General features: G+C 41.3%; 1 protein-coding gene across 1 annotated transcript in view; it reads left to right on the forward strand.

Moving 5' to 3' along the window:
- KALRN (kalirin RhoGEF kinase) overlaps positions 1-21417 on the forward strand; it is a 515456-nt gene that overhangs the window by 183670 nt on the left and 310369 nt on the right. The gene's annotated exons all lie outside the window — the stretch shown is intronic.

The raw sequence follows: 21417 nt of genomic DNA on the forward strand, positions 1-21417 counted from the left end.
GCCAGGCTCGTTTCTAACAAGGGACCGAGGGCTCGGAAGCATCCAGCTCAGATTCAAAGAAATACGGAGCCAACAGCAAAACACACCTCCTCGCCATGTGCACTCCCATCCCAAAAAACGTGAGAGAAAACCTCCTTGGGACGAGCGGATTTGCAGGAGCGCCCTTCGTCTGAGTTCCCCGAACGGGACACAKGCGTAGAGCTCGCTTTGCCCGTGCCCCGTCTGCGCCCTGCGGCTCCGGGGCCGCTCTGTGGCTTCCCCACGTTCATCCACGCGGCCCGAGGCGCCGGCGGGCCGCAGGCGAGGCGGCCCGCTGCCCCTCCCCACGCCGCCTCGCGCCGCCTCTTCGAGCTCCATCCAAGCACTCGCTCTGGGGGTTAGCTCCTTCTTGCTAAATGATTTTTGCATGTGGATTATCCTGGCTTTTGCTGCCTGGAAGAAGRAGCCGAGGCGAGGGAGAAATGGAAGAAAGCCCCTCCGTCACAGGGATCAACCCGGGGCCCTTTTTCAGCTCTTTGGGTGGTTTCAGCTGATCAGAGGAAACCAGTGGGCACCGCGGCCCGTTGTAAGATTTTGTCCAAAGCGTTTGCTCGCCGTGCGCCTCGTGGGGAGCCTGTGCGGCMCGCCTCGCGGAGCTGCCCTCCCTGGCCTTCCCCACGCGCGCGCCAGTCTGGAGCTGTTCCTGGGCTCTTCAGCCTTGTGGCTCCGGAGCGCTCGGAAAGATCCAGGCAGCGGTGGCCTGGGGACTTCCACGAAGAAGGCAGGTTTGCTCTACTGTACGTGGTAATTCAAAGGAGCTAAAATTAGCAGACTGAAAGCTGTTGTGGGACTGGCGCGCTGGCAGCAGGCACTGTCGGGGCGCGTTTCCTTCTGAAGTTGGCAGCAGCCGCAGCAGAACAGGCAGCGGTTCGGCCTATCTGAACTTCGCTTTTCAGCGCTTTCTTCCCGTAGAGCTTTTACAAAGACTGTAAAATGGTTATGTCTTTTTTTCAGCACGGGTCCTGGTGTTCCTCATCAGTAACTCTAGCACATGCTACGTCCTTTTCCTTCTTAGAAATTGTTGTAATTTGGAAGCATTTTATGCCACCCTCTTTACGGATGTCTTTAGGAGCAGGAAAATTGCTGCTATACTTTGCAGTCTTAACAGCAGGGGAAAAGCTCTCCTAATATCCCATGGAAAGCRAATGAGACCTTTCCTCTGTGTCAGTATGCAGCAAGTAACGGGAGACAGAGAAGCAGAGTCGCCTCCGTCCTGACTGCCTTGTCCTCATCCTCATCGCATGGCTAGAGGTGTCGTGCGTACCAGTCCTAAGTTTGGTTTCCCAAAGCACACGGCTTGGGGAGAACTGAAGCTGTGTTTTCAGGAATGTATTTTTAGCCTCGTCTCCAGGTGATACAAAGCTTATGCAGTCACGCTGCCTGACAGTCGTTGTTTAACCCAAATCTGACAGAGAAGAAAGAGTCTCAAGAATATTGAATTCCTAGAGGTTTAATGGGAATAGACAGCTGTGTCAGGGAGAGAGCGCTAGTTAGTGCTCTCCGCGAAGGAAAGGCAGTCGGAGCTCGCCTGTTCGTAGGGACTGGAGGCGGGGGGGGGGGGGGGGGGGATTCTCCAAAGTGCGTAAGACCTCAAAAGGTGCAAATGCTTTATTAGACGTTAGAGGATCTATGTGACAAGTACAGCTGTAGGAATCCAGGGTTCAGCTGCTCCAGYGCTCATGAAACTGTGTTGGTTTATGGTATTAGAAAATTGGATCATACTAAACTAGAACAACGACCAATTCACAGTAACATATGGTATCAAGCAGGCTGATGTTCTAATAGCACGGAAAGTATGGGTTGGAACTGGCAAAATTCGTCCAAGAGTAGGATGCTCAATTCCCTGCTGTTTCCAAAGGGAATCGGTATCCAAATATGGTTGGCAGTTGTAAATCCCATCAGTGCTTTCCTCTCATTTTCCACAAGGTGCTACTAACCAAGTCAGTCTGTGGTGTTTAATGTGGATCCCGGCACTGCTGTGGAGTTCCCCATGGATTTYGTGGTTCTGTATGCAGCAGAGCACAATTGTAGCTACATGCTGTGAGGCTCTTGGGCTACTTAAATCAAAAACAAGGAAAGGGTGAAAAGAGAGAAAAATCTTAACCCAAAATAAAATGATAAATAAGAAAAATAATTCCAGAATCACTCTCCCTCCCTTCAAAAAGGTGGAAAAATGTAACCTGAATCTGTTCTTGGCTCAGCGGGTATTGTCTGGTCTGTAACATTTGCTGCGGTGCAYTTTTCTTTTTTGTTAATGAAGGGAACATTGGTTTCCCTGCGTATGTACACAGGGCTTTATTTTGTGTCTAATTATAAAGAAAACTTTGGCATCTGGAGAACTTAAAAGTGATGTGGTATTTTAGAAGGTTCCTTTGTGACACTTCACCAAAAAAGTAAACTGCCAAGAGCCCAAACAAAACAGCCTTTCCTTGCCCCAGAGCTGCATTCGGAGCAGTATCTCAGACTTCCCTGCTCTTCCACGTACTGATATCCCCCTRCTGCAGTGCAAACAAGAGCAAGTAGGAACCTATTGTATGCTCAGTGTAATATCTACCAGGGACGTCTTTGCTGAACGAATGGTCCTTTTGCTTAAAGTCATTGAGTTAAGGTCATAGTGGAGCACTGGCATCATAAAACAATTGCCCATCTCTCAAAATTGGAGCAACAACAGGAGTTCCTCTCCAGCTAGGTTACAGTTACTTTTTATGCCTTTGCTGTGTGCTACTCGTGTGTTTATTTGGTGTTCATATGTTGTGGAAGTTCTCCTCCATCACCTTGTTCCTCATGGGAAAACAAGAAGAATTGACAGTATCCAATATGTGGGCAGTGATATTACCATTTAGTCTTTTAATAGAAGGATGAGTTAAGCTTGATTTTCTAAAACTTATTTATGTGAGCATCTGGCTTGCCAGATGCTTCTGCAATTGATGCTATCATTGAGAATCAAATAAATATTAGTTTTTGAAATTTAATTTGAAAGAATTATTAATTAAAAAGAAAAAAAAGACACTTTGCTTGGTAAAATTCAACCTTTCTTCTTCTCCCCTGTCCTAAAGCAGAYTCAAGGATCCAAACAACTATTAAATTTGTCCACTTAGAGAACAGAAATAAATATGRGTGTCAGTAGAGCATTAATATGGAGATGGATGTGATCCTTAGCAAGAACATCATGGTATTTAAAATACACACTGGACAAAACTAATCCTGGAGTAATGCCATTTGATTTTAATGGATGCAATTCAACCTGTTGGCAGTAATTCCTACACTGAAATAGTGAAACATGCCAGTGACCAGATGAGCAATTCATACTTGAGACAGATCCATAATGAACAACCTGGCTGTGGGAAAATGTATGGGGCTGTGGWACTTTGGAACCCCCATTAGTAATTTTGAACTTTCTACGTAGGATTAATGTTCTACAAAGCAAGGTAACATTTTTTGCACTCTTGAAGGACAATCAGCAAAATACTTCATTCAGCTCTAGAACAAATGCTATGTTCTAAAATTCCATCTTGTGATATTAAACAGTTCCACAGGCAAACATCACATCCTACTAGGAACAAGAGCTTTCCCTTGGAGAAGTTCAGGGGGGCTCACTGTACATGTTTCATCTGCTGGGTACTTAAACTACGTAAGTCACATAACAGTCAGTATCTTGACATCAGTAATAGTGGATGGAGACTTCTGCATTCCATGTTTTGAAATATTCTTTAAATTATATTAGTATAAAGTATACATCTAAATTRATTTCCTACCATTCCTCTTTATCTGCATATGAATTTAATGGCAGTTAAAGATGAGCTGCAGGAAAGGTAAGTTCGTGCTGTTGATTAGTATATTTTTCTGGCCAAGTGCCAATGTCCTAGATTAGGATGATTGACTAGGTGTCTTCTGGCTCAGTCTTCTATGATCCAGCAATTGACAGCCCTAGAGACAAAGTCCTCTGTTAACGCAGCAATACCAGTTTTTCCTTCTGTTGTTTTCCTGCTGTATGTCACACCTAATTTGAGACTAAAATTGTAGCTCATTTTCAGTAGCTGCTCAACCCTTAGCAGCTCTGCTTAGACCACCACTAAGAACTGTGTTTATTAACAGCTCTGTTAGCTCTGTTTTTTTTTCTTTGTGATCTTTGTAGATGATAATCAGATGGGAGCTTCAGATTTAATGTAGGCTGCACATTTAGGTCACATCTGCACTTAGCTGGGTGCCATCCCAGAACGTCAGGGAAAAGAGACAGGCAGAACTTCCTGAATTTTAGCTCTGGCTTCAACGTTGAGTTCTCTTGTCCCTTGGCTTAATTGTGTAACCTTATTTTTCCCAGGCTATACAGTGGACAAAATACTATCTGCCTCACTAAGTTTTGGGAAACCAAATCAGCTGATATTTCTACATCTTAAAGTTTGAATCCTCTAAGTATTTTTATTACAGTTGCGTGAAAAAGACATACAAGTCCCTTTAATATCATGCACTGATTAGACCTCTCRTTTGTGGGGAAACAGGATCTTTAAAGTCGCACTTGACTTAGGAATGCTGCTTCAGAAATTGGGCGTGTACTGTATTGTCTCCTGACATTAGGAAATGCACTTAATAAAAGCTCCACATTAGGAAATGCACTTGATAAAAGCTGCACGTTACAGATGTGCCGTTTTGCCCTTCAGTAAGTCCAGGGAGTGGGGAAGAACTGCTAATTCCAGAGCAATATCTAAATAAATAGGGGGTACCTGTTAAACTAATGAATGCTCTTATGCATGGGAAGAATGGCTGGAAGTGCTGCCTTGTTAGTAAACTGTTAGTCCAAGAACTAATTGAATAGGCTGTATGTACTTTTTCTTCAAGACCTCTCTTTACTCCATGCTCAAGACAGAGCTGAACTCTTAGAGCCCTGATGAATCACATCCAATTTTGTGGCTATGTCCTCTCATTTCTTCATTCTCCTGTTTTTATAACATTTGTAATTTAGTCCAGAAACTGCATCTGGAGAAACAAACATCTCTGGGATCTCAGATTAGKTTAGATTTTGCTTCCCACTGGAGATTTGTGGAAAGGAGCTGTGATTCCAATCCAAAATCTAATTAAGAATCAAGTACATAGGAAACTAATGGACCATCTTATCCATAGGAATAATGTCTGAAAATTGTGCTTTGCTAATGAGCTGTTAGTCCAGGAATTAAGTACTCAGGCAGAATGTGCTTTTTCTGTAGGGTTTCTTTTTACTCCATCACAAGACAAAATTCAGCTGTTCCACRATTCTACTCTTACCAGACATACAAGAAATCTCAGTTTCTCTTTAAGTTCTGGAACTACATCCCCAAAAATTTAGTAATGGCAGGTCAGATGGTATGTGGTAGGTGATRTGAAAATAGGATCAGCTAAAAAGGTTTCTTGGGATTTTCAGAATTCTGTAGGACACTTTGTAGTTTTATGGACTGTTAAATTGCATCTGTGATATATTAGTATTAATAACTCTCTTCTTACCACAGTTTGGGCACTACCAATTGTATGAGTAAGGCACAAATTTAATTAGGTAAAAGCAACTTGTTGCCTTTGAAAAAACAAGCCACTTATGGGGATCTGAGTGCTTAAACTTTAATCTCACATTGAAAAATACTTGTTTTAATGAATCTATGTCTTTAACTAGAATCTTTAATGATTCTAGTTGTCGCCATGTTAAAATATGTTATATATTCCCAATGTCCCTAAGAAAATCATGACAGACATATTTGAGTAAGATACAGAAAATGGAGCGATGTGAATCAGATAGACGTCTTATACAGTACTTCTGCAGTTTTCTCATTCTCCATTTTTGAACTTTAAAAATTGGTAACAAATCAATATTTTTTTAGAAGCCAAAGTCCRTCTTGGCAGTATCATGCTCACTTTGCCAATTTAGAGGTAATTGACTTATGATTATTTCTACAAATCAAAACACATTTTTGCTTTTTTTGTGGGAGGACACAAATCCACAAAAGTGCTTTAACTGCTCATGCTGCCTTGAAAAGATGCCAAAAATCAGATGTGTAATTAGGGATTCTGTTAAATGTCTAATTCCTGCACCTGCAAACATTTTTTTCGCACAAAGCTTTTTTTAGCCTTTGCTYCTCCTTTAATTTTTCTCATTCTCTTGGCCAAGAATGAAGTTTCTTTTCAAAGATGACCGTCAAAGACCTTTTAGAGTGTATTATGTTCTTTGCCTAAGTCCAATATAAAAATGTATTTCCCTTTTTCTTGTTATATGAGATATTCTAAGGCATAATATTAGACCCTGTTGTATTTAACACCTGATTGCTCATGGCAAAGCTCTTTAAGCTCCTTCAAGATGAAGGATGATGCAAGAGGTTATAACAGTATTGTTACTAAGGTAGGTTTGTTCTTCTAGTGCTAAGAGTAATGTATGTGGCATTTTATGTTTTGCAGCACATAGATTCAAATATTGGTCAAATTCCAACAAAACCAATGATAAACTATGCTGGTGAGGAGGATCACAAAGAAGAATAAAGGARGAATTATCACCAGACAATGTAATAGGATTTTTTTTAGTGGCTCTTAAAATAGTTGCAAAAGAATTTAATATAGCAGGTCATTTTATTAGTGCGTCTGGCTGGATTGATCAAATGGTTAGTTCTTCCTACCTTTCACAGGTGCTTCCAGTGAAAATGGCAGATTCTTAAGTCGGTTCTTCCAAGCTACAGAACACTCCAACAGAATCTAAATGTATTAAAAATATAGATCTGTTCTGAAAATAAGCTCAGATAAGAAATATGTCTCCTAATGTCTGATTTAAAAAATCTCAGACCAACATAAGTCACCACCACTTGGACTGAAATGGTAGCCCCCCTATCTTAAGGCATGGGCATGTATCATATTTGAGAATATATTAGACATTCACCTTTTCTGAGTGAACCCAATAGTTTTAGACAAACATTTTGAAAATCAGTGTCACCCTACCAGCTTGGTTTCARATTGCTGTTCTGAAGAAAAAACAAATAACATAGTTTTGGTAATGTTGTTCTAAGACCATCTTGGGATTTGGGTGAGTTAACAACATTCCCCCATACTTTTTTTAACTACATGGTTTGCTGTATTTTGAGCATATTTTGGAAACTTTGATTTAAAAAAGAAAGTTTMTTAGGGATTATATACAAGATGTTTGTCACATTTTATTGCAGGTATTGAATCTGCTTGTGAGCTGAATATGTTCTCMTAACAAAGAAACACTGATGCACTTAAAACAACTGTTAATTTAATCATTAGAGGAGAATTTTCCTGGGCCAAGTTTAACTGTTAGYAATATATCACTTCTGACTTTTTGCATTAGATACCAAGGCTATCAGCTAAACAGAAGGGTCCAGTCACTGCTCTATTTTTAGCTGTGATTATTTCTTCTTATTTATTTTATCACTGCGCTGGTAATGAACCGACATCCCGACAGTTCTATGTGAATGCAGAGCACARACGTAGCCTCCCTGAAGAGTTTCCAGTCTAAACATAAGAGAAGGGACGAGGAAGAGGTAAAATTGATCAGACTCAGTCTTCAGCAGCAGTTCACAAACCCCCGCAGTGCTGGAGAGGAACGCTGCACTATACCAGTCTTCGTACAAGTCCTCTTCYAAGTTCAGGTAGCATTTCACAGTACAGATTGGTTTAAGACACCAATGCTGTTTCTTCCTCACCTCAGAAAGCTGAAGCTGAGCTACAAACAGGCGTTGCTGTACTGTAGCTTGCCTAGGAAGTAGTCTCTGCCTTAAGCTGTAACAACATAGAAAATTAAACAGACTGACTCCACTTGTGTAAAACAGTAGAACATAGAGGGTCTGTCTCGGCAGCCGTTGGCCATACCTAGGACTTCTGCACAACGCGCTCACTTCAAAGAGTGTCTCGTAATGGTTATGTGTTATGCAAATCACCAGGGGCGTAGGAAGGAAATCATCAAGGCGGAAATGTGCATTCACCGTATCGGCTCTTGGTTACAAATAAAAGGAGGATATCAATACTTGTTAGACTAACAYATTAATTTATTAAAATAAACTTGAAAATGATGCAAGAGATTGCCAAAGCAGGAAGAGAGCTGTCTGGCCTGGAGGCTTCTACTTCCCATATCCTTTCTAATTCTTATTTAAGAGTCATGATTCTCCTTCAGCAAAGCGGTCCAACGTGTGTGTAAGTTCATCCATATCAAGCGAGTGTAAACATATGCTTTACACACCATCTTAATTGCTGAATCAAGGTCCATATATTATGAGGCATGTCTGTACAAACAGGAACCAGATGGAAGATTTTTTTGCCAGACAGTCCGAAGGATGAAAGAAGTAGAGCCATTAAACATTGCTGTCCTTGAAAAACACACCGTCAGGATATAACTGCATCCATACACCATCCTCATGATGTGATAATTTAGGCAGCACCCACTGTCATGAACTCAGTGTCAACCATACCTCTTTGTTTGCTGGTTTCAGTAACCTGTGTGAGCTTGCTTGATGAACCCAAGCTTACAGCAAATAGTGGTGAAGTAGTTATTCAAGTTTAGAATCAATATTGACAGAAAATGCAAGAATTGCCAGTTCTCTTTAGAGGTGTTAGTTTGAGGTGATTAACAGCTGTATTAAAAAATATAAATCAATACAGCATCACTCTCTGAAGTGACCAGTGCATTATACTTATTATTTGCAACTGTTAGGCATAAGTCTGAGTCTATTTAAGCTATGTTTTATATGCTGTTTATAAAGCACATCATAGCAACAGAGATTCTAGTCTGTTTTCCTTATTCTTATGCCATAAAGCACTTAAAAATTATGTATTAGGCTAGTGCTCCTGTGGATTCTCCATCAAATCCAAAATAGTTGCAGTTTTAAAATCTATTCTGCTATGGGGTTCTAGTATTAGTTGTCTAATTATGCTGCGATAWATGCTTTTATTCCACACTTTAAGAAAAAAGCAAAATCCTTGATTCTAAATGGAGGCATATATTTTTGGCCAGGTACTTGCCTGGTCCTAGTYGACAGCCTGAGTTGTGCAGCATAGTCATCAAAGTAGACAAGAGGTTACAGGACTAATTCGGGGCTTTGACAAATATTTTGTCTGCAGGTTTGGTGGCAAAATGAACAGCAGTGAAATAGTTAAGCTGGTGGTATTTAGGCAGTCAGAATTTGGCTTTTTAGTTAACACCCCACTAAAACGAAGGGTGCAAGTTCACCATTCTCTCAGGCTCATTGTTTCGTTCCACTGGCTGCAGACTCAGCAAGACAAATGTGCATTAGTTTATATTGTCCAGGCTATCTTTGCAAGCAGATGGGCTGGAAATCTAATTAAAAAAACCAAAAGCTTTGATTCTGGCAAAACCAGCAAAATCTGTGGGACGACCCTAAATCCTCTGAATTAAATGGATGTTCTCTGTCAATGCAGTTCCATTGTCCTGCTTTATAAATAAAATATGAAGGGCTCTACTTTCACATAGACCCATAAATGTGCTCATTTATGAGTTTAATAAAGCATGTGTATTCAGGACAATTAGATAAGCATATGTATAGAGCAATAAATGCTCCCTATATAAAATCAGCACGTGTGTAACCTAGAATATAGCCCARGCAAGGATAAATAAGCACATGCTTAGATTATTAAGTGATCTCTCTCAAGCCTTTTTGAATTAACCATGAAACAGCCGTGACTATTTGCAATTTATAATTCTCCTGAAATTATTTATCCTACCTGTATCTGAAGATGTGGTAAATCTACTAAATTCATCTGAAGAATTCATTAGGCTCAATAAAGAAAAGTACTGTAACATCCATTTTACAGATGAAAAAAGCTGAGGTAGAGTTTAGTTATAACAGAAACACATGACAGGGAGACAAGTAATTCAAGAATCAGGATCCTCTTGACTTCCAGTCTCGTCCCCTGCACCCCAATGCTTCAGCCAGATTTTTAAAAATAAAAAAAAATATGAAGGTTTAACCAAGGAAACTACTTACAGTATTTGTGTTATCTCAGTGTCAGGGGGTTATACTTAGTTGGACTTTCTTTTACTGGGTGCTGTGTCTRATGTGAGTGTCAGCTGGCAGTCTGTGGAGTGACTGTGAAAAGCTTTCCGTTGTTTCTTGCATGTTTTTGCCCAGAAACTGTGACTTCAAATTGATACAGAAAGATGCTACAATAGGCCCATGTCTACACAGGATGTTATACTGCATTAGTTTAWCTCACAGGCAGGAAACCCACTGGTCCAAGGGACCAGTTGTGGTCTGTGACATGCCTTTGGTGTCTTTTCTTCATCAAATGAGCCACTCAGTATTAGGGCAAAAATTCTGAGGTCCAGTGCTTCATGATTCTGCTTGGTAATTTTTCTTGCCATACCTTGGCTGGTATCTACCATAAATTTTAAGTTTTCTGACTAGCAAACTCCCATTATTCCTAGCCTGGCATACATAAATTTCTCAGTGTAATTTTCAGGTCTGGCATCAGGGAAAGCATCACATTGGATATGGGTTCTTGATAGGAATAGGATGATATATGTTCACATGTGGCATATGTAGATGGATTTGCCTAGGAAGTTTTATTGTCCTTTTGATTGAGAAGCAATATAGCTAATAGGGGAAAAGGAGAATGCTTTTGAAATCAAGCAATTACTTCTGTGGAGCATTTTTCTGAACCCACTTTGCTTGATGGAACAGTTGTTCTGGGTTCTTCCAATTAGTGGTGACTGGTAGGAAATGACAGTGATGGAGAACTGAAATGATCTGCAGTCATGGAAGAATTTCAAGATAACAAAGGACATTTTCCTAGAAACCTGCATGGAGCAACCTTAAACCTGTGCAACACCAGTATGTGAGTTTCCATCAGAGTGGGAAAGTGCCTTAGCAAGACAAACTGAAAATGGGGAGGGACCACACACAGGCATCCAAGAAGCTCTAGGGCCTACAGACATGAGAGCATCTGTGGCTGGAGAAATGGAAAAAATCAACTTGAGTGCTCTTGGGAAGACARTCAAAGTGCTTGTTCAGAGTCTTCATTGAACCTCTGACCAAATTTTGATTTCATTATTGGGCCATCAGATTATTCTGTGTTCTCCAGAAGCTTGGGATCTAGATTTCCTAGTATAGSAGTCAATACTCTCTTTTGGGTCTTCTACTCCCTTTGAAATACTGAGGGATCAACTTGTTCATACTCAGTAAGCATCAATAGTATTGACCTATCACACATTTATATCACYGTACAAATAATAAGGGTTACCTCACATGGGTAGTTTCATCAGCAGGGCTTAGTTCCCTGCAGTAGGAGGACTGAGAGAAGCTGGCCTTGCTAGGAGCACTGTTACCAGCCTGAGCTGGCCTGGTTGGAAGTGCACTGTGAATTGCACTGCAGCATCCACTGTTTCTTGAAGACTCAGTAAAAAGGATTTTTTTCTCCTCTCAATGCCATTGTGGAGGTTATCTGAAGGAATGAGTGAAGTCTGCTAGGTAAAGGGATACAAAAAATTTGATTTTACAGGTATGACTTAGAGCTTAGGCTGATTCTACAGCTCGAGAGCAAAGCCTTCTGGATGTAATACCACAGCCAGTCTTCACCCAGTCTGGCATGGCAGGAAGCACACATCTGATAAGTGGACTATTTTGGATAAATCATTGTGACTATAAAGGCTGGCTTTGTTTGCATACGGGTGGAGCACAACAAAATGAGTACCACTGGGTTTATTAGTCATGGTCAGTCCCCATGGAGAAAATGGAGGCATCAGCTTTAAAATCAATATATTTCTACAGAGAACTGAAATTTTCACAGGCTGTCTTAGTGAAATGAACTAATTTGTAAGGAGTGCAGAATGTTTCTTGGATGTAGCACTCACCTTTCCTCCTAAGGGATGCTCCTGAATCCAGCATGTGCCCTTAAATAGAATGAGTGTGTGGACTCTAGCCAATATCTTGCAAGCCTCAAACAATGGTTATATCGCTTCTGCTTACGAGGGAAACARTGCAAGGCAGCTTGTGCGCTGAGAGCTCTGGGCTGGAAACGGGTAGAAGCTAGGTTACTATTTTTGTGGAAGAATCTGCTATTTCAAAGCGCAGAGTCTTAAGTGAGGAAAAAACAACAACTTTTGAAATTTCCCACAAAAAATACCTCTAAAATATTGTCAATCAGTTTTTATTTTGGTTTTAATAAAATCTGAAGCTTTTTTSTAAGTTTTCTTTATTTTATGTTGTCTATTATAAAATAAATGGAAAAATGAAAAAATAAAAACTTTTAATCTGAAGAAGGCCAAAAGAGAATGTTTAGATGATATAAAATCCTCTTTTTAGTTTTTAATTCAGCAAATACTTTCATGATGACCTGCAGTTTTCATGAAATATTTTATTTTGCAGTAATGTCTACTTTCTCACCTTTTCTCCTTAGTTTTGTACTTTAATTACTGCTCTTGTGTACGTGGATGTACATTGCTCTTTTGTACTGCTTGGAGCACCTTATGATAACTGATGAGTACTTAGTRCAAGAGAAGTCAATATTACTTAGAAACAGTGATTTAAGCATCTTTGAAGAGTATTTGTTCCTCATCTGTGAGCCCAATTGAGCCCTGGATCAAATGCATTATTCCCAGAGTGGTTCTACCTACTTAGAGCAGGAGTGAACTTGGCACAGCATCCATCTCTGGATATATACTGGATTTCACCAGGAGCTCCTGTCTATTGCTTACACCTATAGTAATCATTCTTTGAAAAAATACACGTGAGCAGAACACGCTTGCAGGCTTATTTATGCTATAAAAGGTCTTTCCATTGCATGTAACTCTGCCTCCTGCAATGCGTTTCAACAAATTGTATGTATGTGCAATCTAGAAACTCAGTTCTGGGGTAACTGCTCTTTTAGTGGGAGGACAGAGTTCCTAGAAGCATTTACTGCTCACCTTTTGGTCAATTTTGTAGTGCTGTTGCTGCCTTGAGCTGATAAATCAGGATCCCAGGTCTAGGAGCCCTGGGCAGACATTGCCCAGATGAAGAATCTTTTTCCTTATGGGAAAATCTGGCAGTGTTGAGCGTAGTCTAAACCTTGCTGTGACTGCATGTGAAACGGACGTCATGATCTTCTTGCCACAACTATGAAAAATGCTTAAAGCAAGGACAAACAAATCCCCGAAAACTTTTTTAGCCTTACTAGTTTAGCTGCACCAAGCACCGGCATACTTATTTCTTTACCTAGAATTCTAATGGATTTGAATCTCAAAACATGCTCTCATATAGTCTCTGCCCATCCAAACTTTATCAAGAATGGTGTGTTTATATTTCAGCACAACACTAATATTTATTTTTTCCAGCAAATGTCAGTAATATATCATTTTCATTTAGTAAAGCATTTTTGTTTTCTATTCCTGCTAAATTATCCCAAATACAAGACACTAAATGTTCAAGAGAGAGTTGAATGGTACTTACTGTTCAAATATTTCTTTGTTGTAGTAACAAGTCTTTAAATGTAGCCCTGCTTCAACAAAACAAAGCCTTGATTAATTTCATATTTATCTCAGCAGCTGTTTCAAGGAAGACCTGCCAAATATTGATCCAAATATAGTAAATGTGCAATAGCAAAAGGGGAAGAGGGTAAATGCTTTGTATGAAGGCATCATTTACCAGCAGAAGCTTAATAGGAATGTGCAAAATTATAATATTCAGCCTCTGGATTTGGCTTTAACAGCTGCAATCATGCATTCTTGGACACAGCTGTGTTTTATATCTTGGCTATTTGAATAAAGACAGAAAGCTTCTCAGATAGTGTTTATTTGGTCAATGAAATAAGAGGATGAATGCCTGTGGAGATCTGGGTCTCAGCTCTGGGGTAATGGTGTAGATCAGGATTTTCATCTGGGCAGAAGACGGCAGAACACAACCGTGCCAAACCCTTTCCGATTCTCCTGACATAGATACCAGGYAGGGCTTGTACTCTGGTAAGAGCTGTCATGATCGCACAAGATCATAGCTGCATATTGGGGAAGGATTTTCTTATACTGGGTTAGGWGTCTGAATCCTACCCAGCTTGCATCATTTCACAATGTAATTGTGTTGACTTCAGAGCCATTTTCCTAAAAGGCAAACTTGGAGAACAAAATGAGTTACTTGCTTGAGACTAGCAGGAGCACCCGTTCTGAGACGAATTTGCTGCTGCCAAATTTTGTGTTTTTTCTGTCTTTGTTTTCCCTCCTGTTGACAAGTGGCCAAAGCCAGGGGTTGAATGTGGACATTGTACAGCTGTGCTTCTGCATTCTGGTGCCATTTGCAATCACACCTCATGTCCCCCTAAGAGCAATGGCTGGAAACCGAGACAGGAGGTTTGTCTCTGACAAGACCTCCCCGGCTCCAAGTCTTTTTTACAACATGTCACTGAAAGTTCTTTACATCACTGCTTTATGTCCAGCTSTAGCCAGTGGGAAACTGGCTTGCGTTTCTTTCTTTCACTTTTTAGAAAAGAAAAGTGAGAATGAATGCTTTCTTTTCAGTGTTGGGAAAGAAGAAACAGATTTAGGTCAGAGTGAGGAATAAAGGATTAATTGGAGATGGAGACTGATGATTTCTGTTAAAAAAAATGTTACAAAAATGTATTGCAAAACAAAGAAAACACAGGAGGGAAAATTTGTGATAAAATTTGTCTATGTGCAGCTTTTTAGGTAGCTGAAGTTCTCTGGTGGGAGCTTTCAGTGGTTTGGTCTTCCAAAGTAATGGTGCACCATGGATGCGCACCGCTAAGTTCCTTAGCTGGTGGCTGATGTACTAGCAYGTAATGGAGCTGTGAGGACGAGGAGGCAGCGACGTCCCGGGATCTTCGAGAAGACAGACTRCCCCATCACTCTGAATGGCAGCATAGTCACTGGGGGATATGGGTGACAGCTGAGACTGACCGTGTGACAGTTCAGTAAGACACCTGCTAATTGGGATAAGGAGTTAAGTAAGTTTTGCTGAGCCACATTAAATGGAGTCAAATATTTTACTAAATTGTGGTGATTCAGGAATRCTTGACAATTAAATCTATCAGAAAGGACTTTATCTGGTCCCCCCAACTGTGGTGGAAAGTGTATTATGAATACAGATGGCTAACTGTTTCTATTTAGGTGATATTCAGGCCAAACATGGTAATGTAGCATGAACGTATGAGGGCGAGGAAGTGGCATTGATTTTAAGCCTCTCCAGCCAGCTTAATTTTCAGGCTGAATAAACAAACCACGGACAAGCTGAATAAAGAAATGCAATAAATAAAAACTGTTAACACATGAGTTACTTAGGTAATCCTTAGAAAATTCTGATACGGAAACCAGACAGGAGAGTTTGTTCCCAGAAAGAAATGAGACCTTTAGGATAACACTGTGTGCTTGGAGGCTTTCACAGACCCACTTTTCTCCTCCTTCTCTCCCTTATCCACCCTCAGCTTGTGAATCAGTTGCCTGATTACAGCCACATTTGTCAGAGGCCTGGTGAGCTCAAAAATAATTAAGTTCCTGCAGATTCTGTGCTTACAGATTGATGCTTGTAGAGCTACTTGTTATGCCGAGAGTGTCTCCTGACAAGGTTACACTGACCCTTCTTACAGGAGATCTTGCTTTCATTGCTGACAAGTCATATTTTGAATGAGATGCCATATATGTCAGATCTGTGCTGTTAGTGGGCCAACAGACATGCTAAATGTGCTCCATCGTCATTAACTCATGACTACAAAATGGGAATGGAAATATTATGTTATTTTAGCTAATCAAGTGCTGAAGCTTCTAAATGCCAGAAGCTTTGGCCAAACCATAAGGATGAAAAATACATGTAATCAATGATAGGTATTTGAAAGATTAATCAGAAAGCATGGAGTGCTTAAAATTGTTTGGTACCCRGCAAGTCAGCTCTTGCCAAAGAAAATACAGCTTAGAATGTGCCTGAATTAAGGAGGAAATTTGAGAAAATAACCTTATGGACGTGCCCCAGAAACCAAAATACAGAGATTTATTTTGACAAAATTATCACATCTGCTTCTGAGTTTCAATTTTATGCTTTTTAAAAAATTAGAATTTAAGTATTGTTTTCACAAATATTTTAGGGTGTTTTTTTAAAACCTAGAAGCTAGTCTCTGTCTTTGCCTAGAAGCAGTGTGGCAACTGYGGTGACATATCAACTGTCAAGTATTTTGTGCTCAGCGTTGCTAATCTAGTCCAGATGAACAGAGCCAAAATCTGACAGATTGCCCAAATACTTTGATTTGAGTGTTTTGTCCAGTTTCTGATCAAATATCAATACCGGAAAAAATTAAGCACCACAGTTGACATTAGTTGCCATCCTAAAATAATTACCTGGGCATAATAGATCTGAGGACTGACGTAGCCTCTTGGCAGGCAGGGATAAAGCATGCTTTGCTCGGACACTGTGGAGGAAGTTTGATTACTGCTGTCCGTGCTTTTCCTGAGCAATCAGTAAACTGGGAAAGGCTTGAGTTGTTTCTTTTAAACAACAAATTGAATAAGCATGGCTAGACTGCTCCGAAGGAACCTGGAGTCGTTTCCTCAGTGCCCGTTGAGGTAGCTGAAGAAAAATGACGGCTTGTCAAAGATGACAGAGGTTTGCAGATTTCCCTGACTCACCAGAGTTTATGAGCGCTTCGTTATCTCTACAAATGAGGCCACTCATTTTATCACCCTATCAATGGCTGTCAGTAATTGAACACTGCCACTTAAATTTTAGCCCTTTTTTAGTTTTTTAATTAAAGTGTCTATGAGCTGTCCCCACATTTGTTTAGGCCTTTTGTATTTTCACACGTATGTTATTCAGTTGCATTTTACARCCCACTATAATTCACTTACTTACTTTAATTCTTTGGATTTGAATCTATAGTTTCCTAAGGAGTCATTTTTTGAATTAATTCTAGGTGACTGAAGACCTCAATATGAGCATAGGTACCTGGAGAGCTCCACTAAGGCAGGCTCCTTAGACAAACACAGCATGGCAGATGGTCCCTGCCCTGAAGAGCTTACAAACAAACTAAATAATTTTTTATCTCCCTCTTCTTTTTCTGAGATATCACTGCTGATTAATATCTGGCTCCCTGCTTGCATAGTGTAAGTGCTCTCATGCCCCTCTCTCCGGCACATTTGGCAACTGAAAGTAGAAATAACGAGCAGACAGCTTTCTGGCTTCCAGCAATTATTTAAACACTGTTAAATAACAGTTTTTGACAAGCAGGTTTAGAGATTGGGTGCTAATTTTGCCCACAGAGTCGGAGAAGGGCATGTAGGATTATCACTGTGCCTGGGAGATCAAATTCCTGAGATGAGACAAGAGACCCACAGGTGTTACAGGTTAGCACCGTTCTTCTCATTAAAGGAAAAATTACAAGTAGAGCCAGTTCTCCGAGCCTGTGAGCAAGGTTCTTGAAGCAGAGTTAGAGCTGCTCACCATGAGAAACATAGTCCATATGTGTGTTATCTGTGAAAAGAGGTACCCATCTTTTCACTTATTTTCAGTTATTTTACTRCATAAAGAAACTCACCTGCCTATAGGGTGAATCAAGTAGGGAGATCCTCTCCTTTGTAAGAAATTTTGTACTAATATTGAAACAGTTGTTACTTGTTGATATGATATATCTCACCCTATAAAATCTGTGAGTGTTCTCCATTCTTTCTTTGCTCTCCACTTCCCYATCCCATCAGTTTTCCTGCTTGAAAATATACGTAAGTTTGTTGAAAATCTGGTCTAATTATAAGGAGTGTGGATAATGCTGATAGGGAATGACAACCTATTGCCTCTTCCAATATAAGAATCAGGAGGCATCAGATGGAGCAAGCAGGAGACAAGTTTGGAAGAAACTTGCAAATAAACTTGTGTAGGTGCCCTGCAAACAAGGGGAGTTGAAGCTCGAGAACTCCCTGCCACGAGATGCTGCGGATACTGCAAGCTGACATGGGTTCAGGAAGGATCAGACAAACTAACGGAAGAAAAATCTGCTGAGGGCTGTTAAGTGTTTGAACAACGCCTCTGGTTCAGGAAGTCCCTTTGCATTGTCCAAGATGTGGAAAAGAGTGAGTGAAAGCATCTGCAGCTTTGCTTCTTTTATACTCTTCYCTAGGCATTTGCTGTTGTCTGCATTTTTCTTAATTCTTATTCCTAGGCATCTTTACAGTATTTACAGGGGTGGGAGGCACTGWGTATGTGCAGTCTGTGTCACCCCAGGATACGTCCCACTGTGCCAACACAGACACTGTTCCCGAAACTGGGGGCCTCCTCGCGAAGCTGCATAGCAGCAACCCCCTGCTCCCCTGCCATGCACTGTCCTCTTCCCTGGTGTTGCTCCCAGCCTTGTAAAGCGGGATGCCTTGCCACGCGAGCAGCATCTCAGCAGGACCGTTTTTCACTGTTTGACTTCTCTGCACCATGGGGTGCAAGATCCCAGTCGCTGACCTGGGTGCTACGAGCTGGGTGCAGTGCCTACATCYGGAGGCTGCCCAGCACAGCAGGATTTGAGTGGGCTTTGATCYTCCTGCAGTGTTGCTGCTGGGCCAGCCCAGGCTCCTAAGTGACCTCCACTGCCACCGGGGCACCCAGGGACAGTTTGAACATCTCCCTTCCTCCCCACACCTGCCCTGTCTCCAGGCCTCCCATGAGCAGCTGAGTGCCCTCTCCAGCCCCACATCCCTTTCCATGTTCTTTGGCTCTGTACTGGCTCTGTGTCCCCTGAAATAGCCCAGTGACACCCCATAGCAATTAAATCTCCACAGCAAGCCCCTCCTGAGCTGAGACCTCAGTAAGTTGTGGAAGCACCTTGCTGGGAGGAGAGGCTGCTGCCAGGGCGTTGGGGGCGCTAAGGGGTCTGACCCACTGCATCCCTGCTGTTCTCCCATGTCCACCAGAAACGGCTGCRGAACTGTCACCCTCTCTTCTTCCACTGAAGGCATACTATGAAGTTTCCGAAAACCTGAAAGTAAGGATTTAGTGCATTGTAGCACTTTTTCAGGAACGTGGCTGCTGGGCATGGTGCATGGATGGGAATGAGTGGCAGTACCGTTTGTTTCCCTGTTTTACCTTGGTGCCTCCTAAGGTTTGGGGGCGGCTGGTGGAGAGACCTCAGCAAACGTAAGATCCAGCCCATAGTTATTTCTTACTTCCCTATTGGGAATATCCACCTTACTGCAAGATGAATTTGCTGTCATGGTGGTGTCTGATCACGTGTGTTGAGATGAGATCATACTGCTCACGCTGTAAAGCTGAGATAGCTGAGATAGGGGCTGATTTCAGGGCTGTTTGGATCTAAGACTTGTTAGGAACGAGTAAGGAACTTAGTAATGAGTAAGACTCATTACTAAGTTCAGGCTCATAAACAGAAGACATCAGTCCCTCAGGACATTACTGTTCTGCTTGGTGAAGCAGGTTTTTCTGTTATTCATCAGTAAATATTACATTAAGTTTTTATCATTTTAGATCAGATTTAGTAAGCAGTCAGGCTGGCAGCAGCCATGGGGAGTTGGAATGAAATTCATATTGGTTATGCCTTGCTGTGGTTGCAATGTTTTTTAAATTTATGTAACTAAAGATACATTGCACTTACCTGTTGCTGGTTGCTGCTGTTTGTGTGTCCATATAGCTGCTAGATCTCTGTCAACGGTCTGAAGTAAAAGCAATCCTTGGAAGAGTCAGTTAAGTATAGCAGGGGACAGTGGCTTGGCAGAAGTTACTAAAGACCTCATAAAGCTTTGAAAGAAAAGGGAGGGGGAACCCCAAAAAACAAAAACGCTTCTATTCAGTCCTGTCTGATTTGATTCTTTGTCTCAGCTCTTGTACCAAAGGGCAAGAGGCAGCAGCACCACCAACAAAGCTTCTTTTACAGCCTTTTTTTGGCATCGCTTATGGAAGGATTCAGATGTCTGACCTTTCAGCAGTAGGTAAAAAGTGAATAAAAAGATCTATATTCCTGGCAGTGTTTGGGAGAGGTTGGTCTCCCTGGTTTTCCTTTGCGCTGACTGTGCAGCGTGCTCTGGATGTGCCAGTAATGCTAAGGTAAAGGACGATGCTCACTGGCTTTGACCGCTCCGTCCTGGCATTAAGTTGAGACTGTTCAAGTTAGGGAACGCTCTTAACATGGCAAAGTCCCCTTTRCCATGGGCATCTGTCCGTCCACAAACCTTTCTAGGTCCTGTTAAGGTCACCAAGAACCTTATTTTTACATTGTATGTATGAACGCAGTGTCCTTCCTATGAAGGATAGCCTTGTCTTTTTTCCAGACCAGAAACATAACTTTAAGTTTTTAAGAATTGTTTTCAGCGAGATATGTAGGACCTGGTTCTTGTTTGCAGTGAGTGTTTAAGTTTAGAGAGGAAAAAGGTCGTATTGAAAACCATCCTGTGTGTGTGCACACTGGGAGTATTTGTGTGGAGGCTAAACATGGATTCTTACATTTTTATGTGTAATAACCATGCTTAATAATAACTGTCCTCAGTGTATTTCAGAATCAAAATCATTCCAATGATACCAACACTTGCTATTTTATATTACCTTGCATATGCCTTTATGTCTACAATATTGATCCTCTTTATGCTGCCGGCCACTTTGCAGAAAGGTCAAGGGTGGAAGATTCATTTATTAAAGAGAATTTCTTATTCTGTAMCTCACTGCAGCATTCATTATACAAAATATGCTTATGCATGTCCATGTTTCTCTTCATTCTATACTATTCTTTCTGTTTCAGTCTTCCTTTCTTCTTTCTGCATTTCCTTTCTTCACCAGTCTTCCCCTTCTGGCAGTAACCTCCATTCCGTCACGGGGAGGGGGATTAAAATCATCAGTTGGACCACTCTGGCATTTTGAGTGCATCGTCGATTACTTTTCAGCATCMCCCTACCAACGGTGTTACCAGGGGTAGGAAATTTCACTTCTTGTGCGAGTGTTTCAGCCCCGGAGGAGACACTTGGATCCCTGAGTTTCCCCAGACGTGACTGAATCAACATGTCCTTTTAACATTTCTCATCTCTTCTCCCAGTGAGAAAGGGAAGGCAGGTTTGCAAGCCAATGCTTGCAGTGCTCATGGCCCCCTCGGTACATCCTAATGGCCAGGCCAGACCCCTGCCTTTAGCATTTGAGAAGGGAGGTGCGAAGGCTGGCAGAAAAGTAAGAAAGACTGCAACCTTAAAAAGACCCTGCAACATTTGGAAGATCAATCAGGCGGGAGAAGGGCCTCCTCGGTTTTAACAGCGCACATGCTGAGTCACAAGGACTTTCTTTTCAGAGAATGATTGCCAGGTGCTTTTCTGGAAGTTAGACTTTCTAAAAGCCCTTAAAGGGACCTCTAAAAGTGAAGGTACCCAAAATTGCTAGCTGCCAGCAGTGTTAAGGTGGAGAACTGTGCTTGTTTGCTATGGTGGTGACTTACTGAATGCAGTGAGTTGAAAGCAAA

Source organism: Rhea americana, unplaced genomic scaffold (assembly GCF_003343005.1).
Source record: "Rhea americana isolate MKP2758 unplaced genomic scaffold, rheAme1 scaffold_33, whole genome shotgun sequence".
Lineage (NCBI taxonomy): Eukaryota > Metazoa > Chordata > Aves > Rheiformes > Rheidae > Rhea > Rhea americana.